Source organism: Oncorhynchus nerka, linkage group LG10, assembly GCF_034236695.1.
Source record: "Oncorhynchus nerka isolate Pitt River linkage group LG10, Oner_Uvic_2.0, whole genome shotgun sequence".
Lineage (NCBI taxonomy): Eukaryota > Metazoa > Chordata > Actinopteri > Salmoniformes > Salmonidae > Oncorhynchus > Oncorhynchus nerka.
In genome coordinates this window covers 59,572,503-59,586,908 of record NC_088405.1, presented here as the reverse complement: position 1 = coordinate 59,586,908, position 14,406 = coordinate 59,572,503, and the positions used below count along the sequence as shown (strand labels likewise).

Sequence of the window (14,406 nt, the reverse complement as noted above, 5' to 3'; positions counted from 1 at the left end):
CCCAGATCTGTGCCTCAACGCAATCCTATCTCAGTGCTCTACAGACAATTCCTTCAACCTCATGGCTTGGTTTGTGCTCTTACATGCACTAGCAACTGTGGGATCTTATATAGACAGGTGTGTGCCTTTCCAAGTCATGTACAATCAATTGAATGTACCACAGGTGGACTCCAATCAATTTGTAGAAACGTCTCTAGGATGATCAATGTAAACAGGATGCACTTGAGCTCAATTTCGGGTGTCATAGCAAAGGGTCTGAATACTTGTTTAAGATAAAGTATTTCAGTTTTTAAACGTTTTTTAAATAAATTAGCTAAAATTAAAAACATCTTGCTTTAACATTTGAACAGTTGCTAAACATCGCCCCATTAGGATAGGGCTGCCTCACTATATCCGTGATCAAGTATTTTTTGATAAAGCACGAAAATGAACTAAACTATTTGTTATAATTCAGGAAGATCGAGTAAGTGTAATTCAAACTGTTTGCTTGGAATGATGTGTAGCTATGGTCTTGATCTGTGCGTGAGTGCCGACTCAGTTTCCAGAAAACACGCAATACCATAAAGTGTTGTGTTTTCGCGCATACAAATTAATTTAATGCGTGTTATTTAATGCGTTAACTTAACGAGTGACCGCGTTAACTTAGCGCCTGCACCTGCTTAGTTTACACTCGTAGCATTAAAACCATTGCATTTTTAACACGTGCTTTATGACCCAAACGACGTTCCAGACGGGTTTGCAAGTGTCGGCTAACCTGACTGTAGTAATTGAAACGGTGACGCTCAGATAAGATAGCAACTGACACATTTTATGCCAAGTACACCTGCATTGCGCAGCGGCCTTTGCCGATTGCAATTAACTTCCCATTGAAATTGTTTCGTTCCATTCCAATTCGTGAGAATTGATAGGTGAATGGATATATTACTTTCACATAAGTTACCCTAGGCCCAGAGGTATTTAAATTGGAAAATGATTGCATCTAGTCTGAAGGCCACCACATGGGCATACCTGGCTTCACAAGTGCCCATTTACATCTAACAGGCCTCTTTGTCTATCGAGCCCAACCTAGAACCTGCATGGCCTCTTTGGTCCATGGCAGCCTCAGCACCACATCCTAGATGTTACCTGGTCATATTACCTCCCAGGGATGTCAGTAGAGTTTCATGGTAAGTAAATACATTTCAAAAAATGTTTTTTTAAAACAATGTATTATTAGCTCACTAGCTACAGTGCAGACTAACTCAAATGAGCTAGCTAGTTGGCTAGTGTTAGGGTTGCGTAAATTCGAATCTGGTATCAGGATAAATATAACAATGAGTCACCGATTTTATACTATGTATTTTTTATTAGCTAAGTAATAAATGGCAAATGCAACTTTCGTATATACGGGCTCACTGTAACACCACGCAGGGCAGAACGGAGAACTTACAAGACGTATGTAAAACAGTATTCTTTATACTGTGATAGACAGTTCCAACCCGTCTGTTGGCCTATCACAGTAGAGACTGGGCGTGGTTTAAACTTGCTCAGCCTATTGCAGGCGCTCAGGCGGGTTCTCGCCTCTCTGGTCTTCTGTTGATAGATGTAACTTGCTTGTGAAGCACATCCAGGCTCTCATGCTCCATACCGTTATCTCGCACCTGGCTCCTGTTATCTAACAAAAGACCGCTTGTTCTCGCAACACCCCGCTCTGAATGTGCCCCCCTCCCAACTAATTTGAACAGTTACTGTCTTCATGCTTCTCTGTATTTTTCCATCATGAGAAAGTCCCATGGCCCTGATACTTTTAACAATGTTTCAAGTCAGCTATGTTGCATAACACATACATACATCCACACAAGCCAACAGCAGATAATATTCAATCATATATATGGTAATGGCTATAATGTAAAATACAGGATCCAACACTAGCTAGCTATCTAGTCAACTTCACATACTGTATAGATAGGTAGCTGGTGCTCCATCATGCTGGGAAAGGCATTGTTCATCACCAAACTGTTCCTGGATGGTTGGGAGAAGTTGCTGTGAGTGAGCCCACTCTCTTGGCTAAGAAGCAACCCCACACATGAATGTCTCAGGATGCTTACTGTTGGCATGACACAGGACTGATGGTAGCGCTCACGTTGTCTCCCCCCGGACAAGCTATTTTTCCTGATTCCCCAAACAATCGGAAAGGGGATTTTTTTCACCTTTATTTAACCAGGTAGGCTAGTTGAGTATAAGTTCTCATTTACAACTGCGACCTGGCCAAGATAAAGCATAGCAGTGTGAACAGACAGAAAGACAGAGTTACATATGGAGTAAACAATAAACAAGTCAATAACACAGTAGAAAATTTTTTAAACAATACAATAAAATAAATAGTCTATAGACATTGTGTGCAAAAGGCATGAGGAGGTAGGCGAATAATTACAATTTGGCAGATTAACACTGGAGTGATAAATGATCAGATGGTCATGTGCAGGTAGAGATACTGGTGTGCAAAAGAGCAGAAAAGTACAAAAATAAAAACAGTATGGGGATGAGGTAGGTAAATTGGGTGGGCTATTTGATGGACCATGTACAGCTGCAGCGATCGGTTAGCTGCTCAGATAGCAGATGTTTAAAGTTGGTATTTATCTGAGAAAATGACTTTACCCCAGTCCTCAGCAGTCCAATCCCTGTACCTTTTGCAGAATATTAGTCTGTCCCTGATGTTTTTCCTGGAGAGAAGTGGCTTCTTTGCTGCCCTTCTTGACACCAGGTCATCCTCCAAAAGTCTTTGCCTCACTGTGCGTGCAGATGCACTCACACCTGCCTGCTGCCATTCCTGAGCAAGCTCTGTACTGGTGGTGCCCCGATCCCACAGCTGAATCAACTTTAGGAGACGGTCCTGGCGCTTGCTGGACTTTCTTGGGCGCCCTGAAGCCTTCTTCACAACAATTGAACCGCTCTCCTTGAAGTTCTTGATGATCCGATAAATGGTTGATTTAGGTGCAATCTTACTGGCAGCAATATCCTTGCCTGTGAAGCCCTTTTTGTGCAAAGCAATGATGACGGCATGTGTTTCCTTGTAGGTAACCATGACTGACAGAGGAAGAACAAGGATTCCAAGCACCACCCTCCTTTTGAAGCTTCCAGTCTGTTATTCGAACTCAAACAGCATGAGAGCGTGATCTCCAGCCATGTCCTCGTCAACACTCATACCTGTGTTAACGAAAGAACCACTGACATGATGTCAGCTGGTCCTTTTGTGGCAGGACTGAAATGCGGTGGAAATGTTTTGGGGGATTCAGTTCATTTGCATGGCCAAGAGGGACTTTGCAATTAATTGCAATTCATTTGATCACTCTTCCATAACATTCTGGAGTATATGCAAATTGCCATCATACAAACTGAGACAGAAGACTTTGTGAAAATTAATTTGTGTCATTCTCAAAACTTTTGGCCATGACTATTCTGGATAGGGCAGGTACTTTTGTGTAGTACCTTACCCTAGAAGTGAGGACGGAGATAAAAGTAACATAATATTCAGTGCGGTGTAATTTGACTATAATGAAGTCTGTTTCTTGTGAGGTTATCTTTCCTCAGTTAAAGAGCGCTGTGAAAGACTATCTACATATGAAGAGGTCCCCATGAAGAGCAGTGGTTCTCAGTCCTTGTCCTGGGGACTCAAAGGGGGGAACGTTTTTTTATTTTAAATTTACCCCTTTTTCTCCCCAATTTCATGGTATCCAATTGTTTTTTAGTAGCTACTATCTTGTCTCATCGCTATAACTCCCGTACGGGCTCGGGAGAGACGAAGGTTGAAAGTCATGCGTCCTCCGATACACAACCCAACCAAGCCGCACTGCTTCTTAACACGGTGCTCATCCAACCCGGAAGCCAGCCGCACCAATGTGTCGGAGGAAACACCGTGCACCTGGCAACCTTGGTTAGCGTGCACTGCGCCCGGCCCGCCACAGGAGTCGCTGGTGCATGATGAGTCAAGGATATCCCTACCGGCCAAGCCCTCCCTAACCCGGATGACGCTGGGCCAATTGTGCGAGGGGTGAACGTTTTTGTTTTTGCCTTAGCACTGCACAGCTGTCTCAAATGATCAACTCATCATCAAGCTTCGAGTGGTATTTATGTATTCATTTGTGATGCTATCCTTGATATGATCCTGTTATTGTCACATGCGCATATGTGTGCCCATGCATCTATCAATCAAATGTTATTATGCTTTAGTAATCCACAATGAACTGGTGATGTAAAAGTAAAATAAAAAGTCAAATAATTACATTATCTTCCATATTCCTAGAACTGGAGATTCCTTCGAAACGATTGCCTACAGTTAACGTGTAGGGCACTGCAAGGTTGGGTGACCAGGGCCATCTGGGACTGCATCCTGGAGGAATTCAGGTGTGTCAAGGCTACCTGTGTCCTGCATAACATCATGAGGATGGACACGAGAACGAGGAGGGGATCTGCAGCTCGCCGCCATGTGCCAGAGAAGTCTGCTGCTCTGCAGGATGTTTCAAGGATGAGGTCCAACAACGCAGCAAGAGGCAATCTGTGTACAGGAGATCTTCACCTCCTACTTATTTGAAGAGGGTTCTGTTCCCTGGCAACACCATAGACTACACTATGCACAACCAAAGGCTCTTTTAAGAGCCATTCACATTGCAATAAGAGTATTCTTCCATTTACTTATGTCAACTGCAGTTATTCAGTTCCCAGTTTCTCTCCCTTTGATTTCTTCTTCTCAGGTGAGGGTGATGTCTGTACAAAACAGACACCCTATAACCCACACCCATTTATCAATCTGATTGGATTGTGTTATGCAGGCTCATGTGTAATACTGTGGCTCCTTCCACCTTCAAAGAATAGGCAAGAGGGCCAACCATGGAGAAAAGTAAAACACTCAATTATTTCTATAACTATACTATATTGTTTGTCCTCGTGTGTCCGTTTGTTTTTCAGCATAAAGTACTCTGCAGCCAGCGTGGTGTGGACACCAGGTGAGGCCACACACAGATTCGTGTTGAACACTGTCTCTTTAACTACCTTATTTTATCAATAACAGTCTCTCTCCTTCATCCCTCTCTCCTCTTCTTCCTAAATCCTCAAGGTTATATCAGCTGTGTTGGTGAACCCCTTCCGCAACTGAACTGGCTACATAGAGGGCACAGCATGATCAGAGGTGAGAGATCATTGGTCAGGTCAACAGAAACAATTATTAAAGAGCTGCTTTACATTGAAATACAGAAAGAGATGCTGTAGTCCCAGAGTTAATGATCCAAGGTCAGTTTAGCATTTCACCTCCTGATTATGACTAACAATGTTAGAATAAAAAAATAAAAGGCTTAAACATGCTCTCTGTCCATCTGTATGCAGATATGTTTTGATGTGAGAGGATCCCATCATCGCCAGCTCACCTGCTTTTAAGAAACTTTGGGTCGACTAGACGCTATTATGTAATTGTGACAAACAGAATATTTGGGTAGCACTGGGATTCAATTCAATATGCTGCCTTCCCTGCTCCTATATTCTTACACCTCTCACCTCCTTTCTTCCTCTGTTTTTATAAATACATAAGAGATGTGCATTGAAGTACAGATTGAACTTGTATTTATAATACTACAATTATAAATGCATGCATTTATAACACTTGGATAATTTACTTCTTTCAAAACGTTTCACATTCTCTACTGGTTGAAATACTAAACCTATCCTGTGTTAATCAGGTCAATGCAGATGAATGGCATTAGATATTGCAATTAACTGGTTTTAGAGTATTTACATGATGCATAGGAAGTGTAGTGTTCTGCTGTTTAAATCATATATGAATTGTAAATCAGCCTTTAACTAGTTAAATCCTTTTTCTAGTCTATTCATTACAATGTGTATCCATTGTCCCAGGACCAAGATTGGTAAACACTGTTGAAGTGTATAATTGTAATGCAGACACAGCATCATTCAAAGACTGGAATTTGATACTCCTGGTATTGGATATGACTGAAATAATCTCAGACACTCATATCTGAACTGCACCTTTATTTACCAAGATAGAATACATGGTCAGTGAATATATTAAATGTACAGGCCACAGTGTGGGGATGGATCTCATGCATGGTAATAACTACATGTATATACGACTTGCATCCTTGGCACAAATTTATATTATATTCTACTCAATCCACAGGCTTCATTAAAATATCAACTTCAAAACCGTCTGAATGACAACTGGCTATGACAGCTGAGGTTCATAGCTAGGTTCTGAACTAATATGTATACCAATTGTTTGGGTCCATACACAGATCAGCTAAATAACTAGCTAAACAGCCATACAGGTATTTGTATCCTCCACTGCACAATAAGCAAGAACATAATAACTACGTTACTTCATATATCTGTATTGCATGGCAAATATCAGCAAGGCAAGCTTCCAAAATTGTACATTCAATTTGCAGTAAATGCTTTAGCTAGCTAGATTCTTTACATCCACTGATTCACATGACGACAGCCTGGTTTGCTGGTTATTTCAGGAGTCCCTAAAACATTATACCAGAATTATAATTTCATACACATGTCACAACACATAAAGCTAGCTGACTAATGTTAGCTAGCTTATTTGAGATTTTTGGAAATTAACTTTATGATAAAAAAATATGCATAATAGTTTCTCTAGAATACTGCAAAGATGTACAGTACTCTCCCAAACGGAGGACCTGTCAGATACTCACTGCAGAGTTGGAGAAGGCAATGGATTCGATCTCCACATCCCCATACACGAAGATGGTGTCCACTTGGGTGATTGACATCCGGTGCAGGTACTCCATGAAGTGGGCACCATTCACAACCACCTGGGATAAGACCGGATTTAGGAGAGACAAGAAATCAATGGCACATGGAGAAAAAAATTATGGTTTGAAACTTTTTTTGCTCTAGAATATTGATACAACTCAATAAGTCGACAGTAAAACAAAAATGTGTAGCCTAAGTATAAGTGATAAAAGTCTCCTGACCGAATATGAATCTCGGTTGACCAGGAACATGAGGGTAAATCGTTCCTCCTGGGTCATGGGTATATAATATCTACACTCCTCTGGGCCCCACTTAGAGCTCAGCATGGTGTTGCAGGCCACATGGTGTTTGGATTCATCATATCGGGGGTTGAAGTGGAGGGCTACGTCAGGTTTTTCTTTTGAGCCACATTGCACATTCACATGAAACATAGAGAGAAGAAATGGGGCCATATTTTAAAGTGATTAGGTTTAACAAGATCCCTTCTGTGCTAATAGTGAGTGACAAGACTGAGCTAAAGACGACATGGCTGTCCTACAGTGAAAAAGAGATGTACTACTAGGTAGGTCTACCTCTGGGATCCTGGCAGGACTCTCCCTGTCACAGTGATGGTCTTCCCCTCATGCAGACTTCCCTGGATACAGCCTGTGAATGGCACACTCTAGGACATGAAGCAAAGAAACAACACTTGACCAGGCTGGGTGTCTCATCTCTTTCACCAACTAGTAGCTAGGTAGTCTGCCTGATAAGGTTAGGGACTTTGCAATAGACTTAGTTGAAAACTTTAAATGTTCACAATGGCTACATCAAGCATTTTGTAACCTATAACAATCTAAGGTGGGTTGCACCAACATGGATTAACTCATAAACTTGTGTAGCAGGCTCAAGGGTGTGGGGTTTCCACGTCACCAAGTTCAATAACAAAACATGCACCAGTAGCAAAACTAGAACACAAATTGGGAGTTTATTAGGGATTTTTGTACATGGGTGAAGAAGGGGAATTCATCAATTACTTCAGTTCACAAGCTGCTCGTTATCCGTTCCATTTCCTAAGGGTAATCCTTAAACTCGGACCCTCAGCCAATCCGGTTTGGTACACAAAGGGGGTAATCCAACAGTCCGGGTCACAACAGGTAATCTCACAGCCACTGTTCTCTCTTCTCCCACTCGACATATCACACATTTTTCTCTCCATTCTCTGCCCCTTTATGCAGGCTGCTTCCTCCTTTATCCCCAAGCACTCCCTGGCTTAATGATCCACAGCCTCGCCTATATTTATGTTTTATTTTACCTTTATTTAACCAGGTAGGCTAGTTGAGAACAAGCAATTCGACACAATAGAACAACAAAGAGTTACACATGGAATAAACAAAACATAATCAATAATACGGTAGAACAGTGAGTGCAAATGAGGTAAGATAAGGGAGTTAAGGCCAGAAATAGGCCATGGTGGTGAAGTAATTACAATATAGCAATTAAACACTGGAATGGTAGATGTGCAGAAGATGAATGTGCAAGTAGAGATACTGGGGTGCAAAGGAGCAAGATAAATAAATAAATACAGTATTGGAATGAGGTAGGTAGATAATGGGCTGTTTACAGATGGGCTATGTACAGGTGCAATATAAGCTGTGTCGCTGAAGCCCTCCTGCATCTGAACTGCAACATAAAAATGTAGAACCAGGAACAGATATAGCCCTTGGTTCACTCCAGACCTGACTGCCCTTGACCAGCACAAAAACATCCTGTGGCGTACTGCATTAGCATCGAATAGCCCCCTTGATATGCAACATTTCAGGGAAGTTAGGAACCAATATACACAGGCAGTTAGGAAAGCAAAGGCTAGCTTTTTCAAACAGAAATTTGCATCCTGTAGCACAAACTCAAAAAAGTTCTGGGACACTGTAGTCCATGGAGAATAAGAGCACCTCTTTCCAGTTGCCCACTGCACTGAGGCTAGGAAACACTGTCACCATCGATAAATCCACGATAATTGAACATTTAAACAAGCATTTTTCAACAGCTGGCCATGCTTTCCACCTGGTTACCCCTACACCGGTCAACAGCCCTGCACCTCCCACAGCAACTCGCCCAAGCATCCCCCATTGCTCCTTCATCCAAATTCAGATAGTCTATTCAACCTCTCTTTCGTATCGTCTGAGATACCCATAGATTGGAAAGCTGCTACGGTCATCCCCCTCTTCAAAGGGGGAGACACTCTAGACCCAAACTGCTACAGACCTATATCTATCCTACCCTGTCTTTCTAAGGTCTTTGAAAGCCAAGTTAACAAACAGATCACCGACCATTTTCGAATCCCACCGTACCTTCTCCGCTATACAATCTGGTTTCGGAGCTGGTCATGGGTGCACCTCAGCCATGCTCAAAGTCCTAAACGATATCATATTAGTCATCGATAAGAGACAAACCTGTGCAGCTGTATTCATCGACCTGGCCAAGGCTTTCGACTCTGTCAATCACCACATTCTTATCGTTAGACTCAACAGCCTTGGTTTGTCAGATGATTGCCTCGCCTAGTTCACCAACTACTTCTCAGATAGAGTTCAGTGTGACAAATCGAAGTGCCTGTTGTCCGGACCTCTGGCAGTCTCTATGGGGGTGCCACATGGTTCAATTCTCGGGCCGACTCTCTTCTCTGTATACATCAATGATCTCTCTTGCTGATAGTGATTCTCTGATCCACCTCAACACAGACGACACAATTCTGTATACTTCTGGCCCTTCTTTGGACACTGTGTTAACTAACCTCAAGTAAAACTAAATGCATGCTTTTCAACTGATCGCTGCCCGCCCGTCTTGCATCACTACTCTGGACGGTTCTGACTTAGAATATGTGGACAACTACAAATACCTAGGTGTCTGGTTAGACTGTAACCTCTGCTTCCAGACTCACATTAAGCAACTCCAATCCAAAATTAAATCTAGAACCGGCTTCCTATATCGCAACAAAGCATCCTTCCCTCATGCTGCCAAACATACCCTCGTAAAACTGACGATCCTACTGATCCTTGTCTTCGCCGATGTCATTTACAAAATAGCCTCCAACACTCTACTCAACAAATTGGATGCAGTCTATCACAGTGCCATCTCTTTTGTCACCAAAGCCCCATATACTACCCACCACTGTGACCTGTACTCTCTCGTTGGCTGGCCCTCGCTTCATACTTGTTGCCAAACCCACTGGCTCCAGGACATCTACAAGTCTTTGCTAGGTAAAGCTCCACCTTATCTCAGCTCACTGGTCACCATAGCAGCATCCACCCGCAGCACACGCTCCAGCAGGTATATTTCACTGGTCATCCCCATAGACAATTCCTTTGTTGGCCGCCTTTCCTTCCAGTTCTCTGCTGCCAATGACTGGAACGAACTGCAAAAATCACTGAAACTGGAGACTCATATCTCCCTCACTAACTTTAAGCACCAGCTGTCAGAGCAGCTCACAGATCACTGCACCTGTACATAGCCCATCTGTAAATAGCCCATCCAACTACTACTGTTATTTATTTTGCTCCTTTGCACCTCATTATCTCTACTTGCACATTCATCTTCTGCACATCTGTCATTCCAGTGTTTAATTGCTATATTGTAATTACTTCGCCACTATGGCCTATTTATTGCCTTACCTCCCTTATCTTACCTCATTTGCACACAATTTATGTAGACTCTTCTATTGTATTATTGACTGTATGTTTGTTTATTCCATGTGTAACTCTGTGTTGTTGTTTTTGTCGCACTGCTTTGCTTTATCTTGGCCAGGTCGCAGTTGTAAATGAGAACGTGTTCTCAACTAGCCTACCTGGTTAAATAAAAAATAAAACAGAGGGCACAGCATGATCAGAGGTGAGAGATCACTTGGTCAGGTCAACAGAAACAATTATTAAAGAGCTGCTTTACATTGAAATACAGAAAGAGATGCTGTAGTCCCAGAGTTAATGATCCAAGGTCAGTTTAGCATTTCACCTCCTGATTATGACTAACAATGTTAGAATAAAAACACAAGGCTTAAACATGCTCTTTCTCCATCTGTCGCTCGTCCTGAGATATGTTTTGATGTGAGAGTGGATGCCACCCATCAGACACCTCACCCGCTTTTAAGATAAACTTCGGGCTGACTAGACGCAATTATGCAATTGTGATGAACTGAGAGAATATTTGGGGAGCACTGTGATTCATAAATTATATGCTCCCTTCCCTGCTCCTATGTTCTTACCTCTTTCCCTTTCTGTCTCTTACACCTCTCACCTCCTTTCTTCCTCTGTTTTTATAATGCACAACAGATGTGAATTGAAAAACAGACTGAACTTTAATTTACAATATTACAATATATTTATAATGTATGTATTTATAACACTTGGATAATGAACTTCTTTCGATATAGAGTTTCACATTCTTTACTGGTTGAAATACACCTATCCTGTGTTTATCAGATCAATGCAAATGAAGGGCATTAGATATTGTGATTAACTGGTTTTAGAGTATTTACATGAAGCATAGGAAGTGTAGTGTTCTGTTTAAATATATATATGAATTACAAATCAGCCTTTAAGTAGTTAAATCCTTTTTCTAGTCGTAGGGAACCATGTGTAACCATTGTCCCGGGACCAAGATTGGTAAACACTGTTGAAGTGTATAATTGTAATGCAGACACAGCATCATTCAAACACTGGAATTTGATACTCCTGGTATTGGATATGACTGAAATAATCTCAAAGACATTCATACCTGAACTGCACATTTATTTGCCAAGGTAGAATACATGATCAGTGAATATATTAAATGTACAGGTTACAATACAGGTATTTGTATCCTCCACTGCACAATAAGCAAGAACATAATAACTACGTTACTTCATCTTTCTGCATTTGTTAGGGTTGCGTAAATTCGAATCTGGTATCAGGATAAATATAACAATGAGTCACCGATTTTATACTATGTATTTTTTATTAGCTAAGTAAAAAATGGCAAATGCAACTTTCGTATATACGGGCTCACTGTAATACCACGCAGGGCAGAACGGAGAACTGACAAGTTGTATGTAAAACAGTATTCTTTATACTGTGATAGACAGTTCCAACCCGTCTGTTGGCTTATCACAGTAGAGACTGGGCGTGGTTTAAACTTGCTCAGCCTATTGCAGGTGCTCAGGCGGGTCCCCGCCTCTTGGCGCTTCTGTTGATAGATGTAAATGTTGCTTGTGAAGAACATCCAGGCTCTCATGCTCCATACCGTTATCTCGCACCTGGCTCCTGTTATCTAACAAAAGACCGCTTGTTCACGCAACACCCCGCTCTGAATGTGCCCCCCTCCCAACTAATTTGAACAGTTACTGTCTTCATGCTTCTCTGTATTTTTCCATCATGAGAAAGTCCCATGGCCCTGATACTTTTAACAATGTTTCAAGTCAGCTATGTTGCATAACACATACATACATCCACACAAGCCAACAGCAGATAATATTCAATCATATATATGGTAATGGCTATAATGTAAAACACAGGATCCAACACATTGCATGGCAAATATCAGCAAGGCAAGCTTCCAAAATTGTACATTCAATTTGCAGTAAATGCTTTAGCTAGCTAGATTCTTTACATCCACTGATTCACATTACGACAGCCTGGTTTGCTGGTTGTTTCAGGAGTCCCTAAACCATTAAACAACCAGAATTACAATTTCATACGCATGTCACAACACCCATAAAGCTAGCTGGCTAATGTTAGCTAGTCAGCTAGTTTGCTAAATCGAGATGATCGGAAATTAACTTTATGATAAAAAAATAAGCATAATAGTTTGTCTCTACATGAACTAACTAATATTCCTGTTATATTTAATATAGGTATACATGCAATCATAATTGACTGTAGCGCAAATGAAGCACCCACACGTTACCGGTGGCTGACACCGTTCATCCCGTGATGATTGTGTTCATTAACATTGTAAATTAGTTTTAACGTGCATTATAGTCATTGATATTTACCAGTTATTTATGTTTACTAAATATTGGTGGGCCGAGTTGTCCGTCGTCATCATAAGAGTTAAGGAGAGGGGAAAACTGCTGGGGAACCATCTCTCAAATCTTCTGGGAGAGAGGATCAATAGCCTTGGAGGCCCCCTCCGGTCTGAAAGAGCACTCGCCTCTGCTGCATCATTTTTTTGCTTTCGCTTTCGCTTTTCGTTTTTCCAGCACACCTTCATTTGATTTGGGTTCCTTTTTTCTTTAATCCGTGTCGATCCATTAAATGTGTCGCATAAAATGGCCCATCTACTTTGTTTCAACTCAAGAAAAAACTCATATATTGGTGCAACATGTCAGTAATCATAGTTTAAAACCGTTAATTATAGATTTACTGAGCCAGATTTAAAATGAAGTGGTGCCACACATCTCTGATTAATTATAAACCTAGATTTACAAAACCTAGATTAGCTCTAATCCTAGATTAATTAAAACCATGTTGGTGCAACCCACCCTAAAAGGTTATAGTTTCCTTTCTTCTTACCTTCTTTCATTAATTATATCAATCACTTAAGTTTTTAAGTGTCAAAGGTGGATATGAAAATGACAGGAAATATAGACAGACCTATTCAATGTTTTTCAGTCCTGTTCCTGAGGAACCCATTTTTATTATAGTCCACTAAATGCATCACTAACAGATCCATTGCACCTGATTTTAGTTGCATCGGATGTGCTAGTGCATGCTGGGCTAGAGGAAAATCTGTGGGTCCAGAATATAAAAATATTGTGGAATATTACACCAAAAAGAGTATCAAAATGACTCCCAAAACTCACACATAATGGGGCCTGAAAAGTACATGTAAATAATGTCAAAGTAGAATTGTTACCGGATTGCAGAAGGGTTGCTGATAATCCATGCTGCTGTGTGGCTCTGATCTGTTGGTTTGACTTTATGGCGAATCTAGAGAGTGCAGCGCGTAGACGTTCGGTGGTTCTCTTCTGGCACTTCTATAAATTTCTCTCACAATGACGCATGCGGCCATCATTGTTTTACACTAATTGAAACACGGTCAAGCCATCTGCTTTTCTTTTTTCTTTTTGCACTCTCTCTATACACTCTCAAACCCAGATCAATGAATCCCTACCACTGTGTCGCTAAGTCATCATAATAATAATGTAAGTAACCCAATTTATGTCCCTCTAACTTCCCGAATGCCTCTGCTGATGCTACAGCTATTGTATGCTGCAATCACGTGACTATGAACCAGGTTGCCACAATTATTATTATTACTTCATCATAAAGGTGATCAGCTAGCTAACACAGAGGACAGATCTGTTCATGGCTATGCAGCTATGTTGGAGGCTCAGACGCTGAGACAGCAGTGCAATTAACTTAGGCCTGACTTTTTGTGTCGCTAATATTGTAAATGTGATTAGGCCAAGGGAGTATTTAATATATGTAGCTAGTAATATATATATATATATATTTTTAAAGGAATACTGGTATTTACATGGCTGGATTGCTAAATTAGTTACTAGTTCGTTTGCTAATGTTCCTTAGCCGCAAACCCCGGCCATAGCAGCAGTGAACAGCGTCGTCTTGTAACATTTTTACAGATAAATTGAGGGAAGTATCTGAGCTTTGTTATTTTGAATGCCTATTT

General features: G+C 41.2%; 2 long non-coding RNA genes across 3 annotated transcripts; both read right to left on the bottom strand.

Moving 5' to 3' along the window:
* Positions 1–6,003: 6,003 nt before the first annotated feature.
* Positions 6,004–13,981, bottom strand: LOC115135721 (uncharacterized). Of its 2 annotated transcripts, none has more exons than XR_003864520.2 (5): positions 13,630–13,981; positions 7,341–7,429; positions 6,990–7,165; positions 6,708–6,827; positions 6,004–6,515 (listed from the first exon to the last, which is right to left on the bottom strand). It is a non-coding gene; the product is annotated as an uncharacterized LOC115135721 (long non-coding RNA). The 2 variants fall into 2 exon arrangements; XR_003864521.2 differs by having other exon boundaries at positions 7,341–7,413.
* Positions 11,509–13,622, bottom strand: LOC135573767 (uncharacterized). The gene is made up of 2 exons (XR_010464899.1): positions 12,767–13,622; positions 11,509–12,433 (listed from the first exon to the last, which is right to left on the bottom strand). It is a non-coding gene; the product is annotated as an uncharacterized LOC135573767 (long non-coding RNA).
* Positions 13,982–14,406: the final 425 nt, after the last annotated feature.